Below are 7,534 nucleotides of genomic sequence, written 5' to 3'. Positions count from 1 at the left end.
GTGACTGTGGTTTAAGTCAGTGAATTGACTGATAGTGTCGGGGTCAACAGAATGTCGAGTCATGTTATCAGTATCCCATACACGCAGGTCGAAATTCACGCTTTCAACTTGAAACTCGATATCCCTCAGGCTGTTTGTGAGTGTTCATGTTTTAGATAACATAAATATACCAACATCTGTTGTTTATCATCTACGTGGGAGGTCTATTTCACGTTGGGAACACTTAGGACTAGACACGCCTTACATTTAATCTTGTGATTGAGTTCAGACTGGCATTCACAAGTGTGCTTCGGAATGATACACATCGCTTATATCAAACACCGTTGATATTCGCGAGTGGAACGCGTTGGGCCACTTTCTGTCTGAAATACCCTTACCACGAAGACTATTATGACTCGTACGGTAGTCATGTCATGGAATTTATAAGATTTCTCGTACGTGGATCTACAATCATCAAATACTTTCAAGCCATGTGTTGCCAATACGTCCTGTATGACTCGTAGTGTCCATGAGATGAACTTTTCACGGAAGGTCAAACTTGGTCTACCGCCTTTGAATCTTTGGCAAGAAGCGAGGACATATTTTCTTCGTCGGGGGGGGGGGGGGGGAAACGAAAATCGCTACGTTACACCGTAAACTCATTCCGTGTGATGATTATGTATGTCAAAAGTTATTCTGTGAAACGATCAGGTAATTATACATTTTAACTCATAGTAGCGTAGTCCGCCATTTTTTGAAAAACAAACTGTACGTCGATCAACCGATTTTGCATACTTTGCATTTTAGCGGATTGATGACCGCAGTTTTACGGGATAATTCATACTATTAAATTTTCAACACATAACTTATACTTTCTTTATATAACTATCGGTTTTTAATATTATCCTCTCTTTCTCTCTCTTTCTTGTACGACAGATGAGCGATTCTGATTATAGTGATGGAATAAAAAAAAAAGTGTACAGACTGCTTGACTCATTGAAAGGAAGTAAGAAATGTAAAAATAAACAACATATGTATATATAGAATGAATTATTTTTTATTGATCAATGTTTACTATTATTGGCTTTTCTCGTTTCTGTGTTTTAATCGAATCGTTTATGTACTCGTATTTTTTGTGGCATTAAAAATAAATTTAACCACGCCGCACATTTACATGTATCTACGTATTTTTCGAGGTGTTAACAAAGAAATATTTAATCACGCTAAACATTTATACACTACGCAACTATTTTCCTTACTCACATCGTATGTTTTTTTGTGACGTTAAAAAAATACTCAACCATGTCATAAATATATACTCCATGTCAATATTTCATTCTTGTTTACTTCTTTTGTGCAATAAACTCCATTAGTTTTCAAAATGACGTGTATTTATTAACGTGTGTGTGTGTGTGTGTGTGAGCGCCCTCTACGAAACATTCTGAAAAATCTTTCGTCCACGCCTGTCCAATTAAAAAATAATTAAAAATAATTAAAAATAATTAAAAATAATTAAAAAATAATTAAAAAAAATGATGGTAATTTATGCAAATGTATTCACGATGACCTCGACACGACCTCGTATTCACATCTATTTTATGTATGCAAATGTATTCACAATATCCCATTGTGACGTCATCCTCATTCAAATGATCCCCTTTAAGGCATTGCTCCTCATTTATGCTAATTTATGCACGAATTCCCATTGTGACGTCATTATTTATGCTAAAGCTGGACTATAGGGACGACCATGAGGGCGCTGTTCGTATGACATCATCGCATCCGATTATGAACAGCGCCCTCATGGTCGTCCCTATAGTCCAACTTAAACTACTTATGTCTATGTCATAATCTCGTTAAAAGTTATTAGCATATTGTGTATGCAGTGCGCATGCTTCCGGCCCATTTCTGTATTTCACAACGAATGCCTCATCACAGTGAGGTCAATTGCAACTTACATTTTTACCTTACCTTTACCTTGATGGAAGGGAAAGGTATATTAAGGGAAAAATTTTGTCCGGCGTTGTCGTCGTAGTCGTTAATAATTGTTATTGTGCACATAATAACTTTACTAATTCTATTCCAAACTTCATCAAACTTGGTCACCTTATTCATCAGTATAAAGTCTTTCCTGAGTTTGAACAACAGATGTAGGAAAATATCATGCAAAAATTGAGAAAATCTGATAAAATATTTTGACTGTTTCTACTTGACTGATCACTGGTGATACACATCAAAGGTCACTGATCTCAGTGGAAATATGCATTGTTGTATGTGTTCAATGAAGCAAATGATTTATCTTGTAATAATGTCCTTGGTAATGCATCTCAGAATCCCATACTGGGTTTCAAAACTAATTCATGGAGAGATTGCACAGTCTGATACACATTTGCAAACCTACCAATAAAATCTTTACAGAAAACAAGATGTCAGAAAATCATTTTAAGCACTCCTATGAACTGGATGCCAAACTTTGATCAAGATCTGAAGCTAATAGAAAATCTGTTTAGTTCAAAGTTATCAAATCAAAAACAATACATAAAAAATACATAAAAAGCAAAACATTTCATCCACATTTTAAAAAGAAAATTGTTCTAAAATATATGTATTCTGTATTTGACAAACAGTTCATTTGACAAATGAAAACTCACAGGAATATGTTTCAGCTATTAGAACAGAATGATAGAGTTTTTATAATACTGGTTTAAAAACGCACTTCAAAGATTGCAGTGTTTGAAGATTTAGATTCTCAGGAGGCAACAGTACTGTTGGCTTCTCCCTCCACTGGACAACAACTAACTATTTAGGTTGATTTGCATACAAAGCAGAGCTTGCAACATGATAGCTATTCATAAAGGTTTTTTTTTTTTTTACTTTTCATATAATACAGTAGTCACACAATGAGGCAGTTCATATTTGTCTCAGTGAATCATTAATTTTTGACAGACACCTGTACAAAATACTTGGACAAAAGCCAGCTAAGATTTTCTGTTATCTTGCATGTTTTATGAATCTATTCACGTCTAAATGCAGCACTTTTTTTTTGCGATGAAGCATTTGTTTTTATACTAAAATATCTGAATTACTTTGAATAAAGCTGGAAATTATGTCCCTTAAAATAATTAAACAAATAAGGCACCAATGTTTTTGTAAGATATTTACATCTTCAAAGGACATTCGGTAGACTGATTCCCCACTGTTGGTTCAAACCCAAAACTTGTTTGTATTCAAAATTAATTATGACAATGTATATTTATATTGAAACAAACTATGTTAAAGGGAATTATATTATATAACAAAGGGCAAGGTCACCAGAGTTCAACTATGTTATGTCTCTGTCAACGAAGTTTATTAATCAAACCTTATTGTTAGTGCTGAAAAGTTATGTTCGTAAAGTTATGATTGCAAAGGATTGTCATAATATACAATTACAATTCTGGTTTCCCCCATAACTCTGGATTGCAGGATTCAAAACCATGTTGCTTTCTATTGACTTGATGACAGATGCTGAAATCTAGATAATTCTGTGTAATGTTTGCAAACAACTTTGCCCCAAATATCTTGCCAATGCTATATTTGAAATACCTGGTACTTGCACAACACATACTACTGCAAAACCTACGGGAAAACCTACAAACAAAAAATATGTCCAATAATACAATGTTCGCAAGTTGTGACAGCTCTACATCCAGCATGTCAATCACAGATTTATTCATACCTCATCCTAAAGATATTCTCATTGATTAATTAAAATGCTATCATGCAGGTGGTGGTGAATAAAACTCATTGACTCAAGGTCAATAATAAAAATCCAGCAACTTAAAACTTTATTGTGCATGTACAGTTGTAGTATTCACAAAAACCAGAAGGTTTGCCACAGACTGAGGTTAATTTATGTTGTGTTTATTATTCAATATAATGAAAGTGTAAATATCAGAGTAATAATCACATTCAAACTTGACACATCTTTGAATATATATACATGTCTATTTGTTTCATGATCCAATTTAAGATTGTAGTTAAACTACTGGGATTGTGTCATGACATGTCTTGTTTATTATTGGTCCTTTCTTTGGATATCTATATATGCCTATTCATTTTCTGATCCGATTTCAGATAGTTAAACTATTGGGACTGTGTCATGACATGTCTTGTTTATTATTGGTCCCTTCTTTGGATATCTATATATGCCTATTCATTTTCTGATTCGATTTAAGATAGTTAAACTATTGAGACTGTGTCATGACACGTCTTGTTTATTATTGATCCCATCTATGGATATCTATATAAGCCTATTCATTTCTTGATCCGATTTAAGATAGTTAAACTACTGGGATTGTGTCATGACATGTCTTGTTTATTATTGGCCACATCTTTGGATATCTATACATGCCTATTCATTTTCTGATCCGATTTAAGATAGTTAACTATTGGGACTGTGTCATGACACGTCTTGTTTATTATTGATTCCATCTTTGGATATCTATAGATGGCTATTCATTTTCTGATCCGATTTAAGATAGTTAAACTACTGGGACTGAGTCATGACACGTCTTGTTTATTATTGATCCCATCTTTGGATATCTATAGATGGCTGTTCATTTTCTGATCCGATTTAAGATAGTTTATTATTGTCCCATGAACACACAAACTTTGAGAATGATCACTATACCTTTATAACTGTGCATTGGTTTGGCAATGACATTACACTGACACATTACAACTGAATTATTCAACATACCACATTTTAAAATGTAAATATTAGATTACCAATAGTCAAACATATTGATAATTAACCCTCTTCCTGAAGCTTCATTTAGGTCTTGGGACTATAATTTGAAAAATAAAATACTGACTGGTTGAATATTGATACAAATCTTTCTTTCATTATACTTTCTTTCATTCAAAATAATTACACCATTGACTTTCTCCTGTCTACCGGGCAGACCTCATTGAGTTCCTTTAACATGCCTTGCCACTTTGGGCGATTGATCTATTTTGGGAAGGCGACAGAAAGAGTTGTTTGTGTATGTGATTGTCAGTCGCCATCCTGTATCCCACATCAACACTTTCTTTAAAGGCGGGTGGTTGTTGTGCAGTCTGTTTTTGAATTTCATGTAAACAAACAATGTATTTTACACACGTTGTATACGCTGGTATGAGTCCCATATCAAACAGGACGCAGCGCGAAAATATATACATGAAAACCACTAACTCTATTGCTTTTATACTTGGTACTGATGTCCTTTGAGATTTGATGGTTTTGTCACGATATCTTCAATTCAAGGAATATTTTTGGTTATCAATTGTTCATTACCGCGGTACTTTGGAAAACCTCAACTCTTATTGGTTTTATACTTGGTATATATTGGTATAGTTTAAAAATTTAGTGAAAGGTTTTTTCTAATTTTAGCAAATATATAAGTATTGGACACCTTGGTGATGTATACGATTGGCTATACTTAGTATTTAGTATTCAATAGACCAAGTTTAACCATTCCCAGTCACAATCATTTTGTCCAGTCATAGACCAAATATGATCAATTTTAAACCAATCTGATTTAATCCGATTGGTCAGATTGGTTTAAAATTGATCATATTTGGTCTATGACTGGACAAAATGATTGTGACTGGGAATGGTTAAACTTGGTCTATTGAATATTGATGGTCACCATTTCTCCAATATTTGCTATACTTGATTAAAGATCAATTGTACTGATCTAGAATTTACCATAATTGTTTTAGGGTTGGTAATACTGTAAAGGGGTTAATTATTCACTGGGTTTTAATTTTGCTTATTTCGCTGACTGGAAAATGTGCTAAATTATAACCCAGTGAATATGTAAAATTTAGCATAAAAAACATTATCTGAATGATAAAACTGTGAATTTAAAACCCACTGAACATGCCTGAAATGGTAAATCAGTGAAATTTAAATCCAGTGAAAATTGTCATTTTATAGTATTTAGTCTATAATTGGACACTCTAGGAATTACATTTCTCTGTGTCACCTATTCAGCTACATCTGCTCTTAGGACATCAATATGGATATTTTACATACCAAGTGATGATTTAAATTCACCATTCTTTATAACTACTTAGCTTGGAGTAAGGTATAAATATACTAGTGCTTGCATTGGAATGTCAATACGAGCATGAACAATTTGAAAACGAAATCAAATCTGTTAAACTAATGTGATAACATCTCACACAATGTTTTACTTATCCATGATTTTTATTTTGAATGCAGTCCGGAAACTGGGACTTATAAATTGTCTTCCGTGCAACTAGCACATGGTTGTACAGGAAAGTCACACATTTTCCCCATTCTGGAACTAGATCTGGTTCAAACTTTGTACATACATTGAAAACAACGAGACATTGATGCCGGTCATTTTATTTTTCGAGTCGGTTAACAATGGCCGATCGGTGAACATTCTGTATAAAAGAATGCAATTCCAGGTCCATATTTACACAAACATTAGACATATTGGGAATATGCACAGACATTTGTTTCATGATCTGATTCAAGATTGTCTAATTTTAAGGCCAAAATGCTTCAAAATCACACATTTTCACTATTCTTGATCTAAGTCAATGTTTAAACTTGGTACATATTTTGCACACAATATAATTTTGAGAAATGGTGGCCATTTTGTTTTAAAGAATGTAGTTTAATTTCAGTTCCATATTTCTGGAGTGATACATCATATATCTATATCTGCACATGTAATTTTTCTTCATCAAGTTCAAGATGGCTGACTGGAGGCCATCTTGTTTAAATGAATGCAGTTTATTGACATTGCATACTTGTCTGGACCAATAAAGTTTATTTATTGAGCTACAAATGTATTAAAATTCAAAACAATTTGAAAGATTGATGTGGTGTATTACAAAATGTAAAATGCACAGATATATGCACAGACTTGTCATTTGATATATCACAAAATGTTTTTGAAGTACGTCTGAAATTTTATACCTGAAAATCAAAGGAATAAGATGGTTACGTCATCAATTCTTTTAGTATAATATATAAATTAGTTGTGGAATAACCACAACTTGTTGATGTTTTCATACTTTTCTCCATTGGAAAACATTATGGCAGACCTGAAAATACCAGTATGGTAGTATTGAAGACTTGTGTAGGCCTTGTTTATTATTTTCATTATTAATTGCATCATTGTTTTACCTTAATGTGCTGATAAAGGGTGAGTCATTTCAATGAGCGATGAGTATCGGCTGGTATCTAGGCATATTTAAATAAATAATTCAATTTGAAATCTGTTTTCAGAATATTTCTACATAAAAACATTTCAATTATGATGTATAACACTATTGGGTATAACATAATTTTCATTTTGGGAAATTTTCAAAAAATTGGAACTAAAATATTGCAAAAAGTATTAATATGAACTATGATTTCATTTAATATTTGGATTCTGTAACATTTGATGTATCGCATGATGTTTTGAGTAGGTTGAACAATTTATGCATGAATATCGAGCAATTTAGAGAATGACGTCATTTATGCAAATGTATGCAAATTGAGAAATTA

The 7,534-nt window shown here is 32.9% G+C and overlaps 1 long non-coding RNA gene across 1 annotated transcript; it reads left to right on the top strand.

The window, feature by feature from the left end:
- The first annotated feature begins 594 nt into the window (after positions 1–594).
- LOC146741810 (uncharacterized) lies at positions 595–1,361 on the top strand. Its single transcript, XR_014929782.1, has 2 exons — positions 595–690; positions 916–1,361. It is a non-coding gene; the product is annotated as an uncharacterized LOC146741810 (long non-coding RNA).
- Positions 1,362–7,534: the final 6,173 nt, after the last annotated feature.

Source organism: Saccoglossus kowalevskii, chromosome 6 (assembly GCF_978046115.1).
Source record: "Saccoglossus kowalevskii chromosome 6, keSacKowa6.1, whole genome shotgun sequence".
Lineage (NCBI taxonomy): Eukaryota > Metazoa > Hemichordata > Enteropneusta > Harrimaniidae > Saccoglossus > Saccoglossus kowalevskii.
This window is presented reverse-complemented; position numbering and strand designations above follow the sequence as displayed.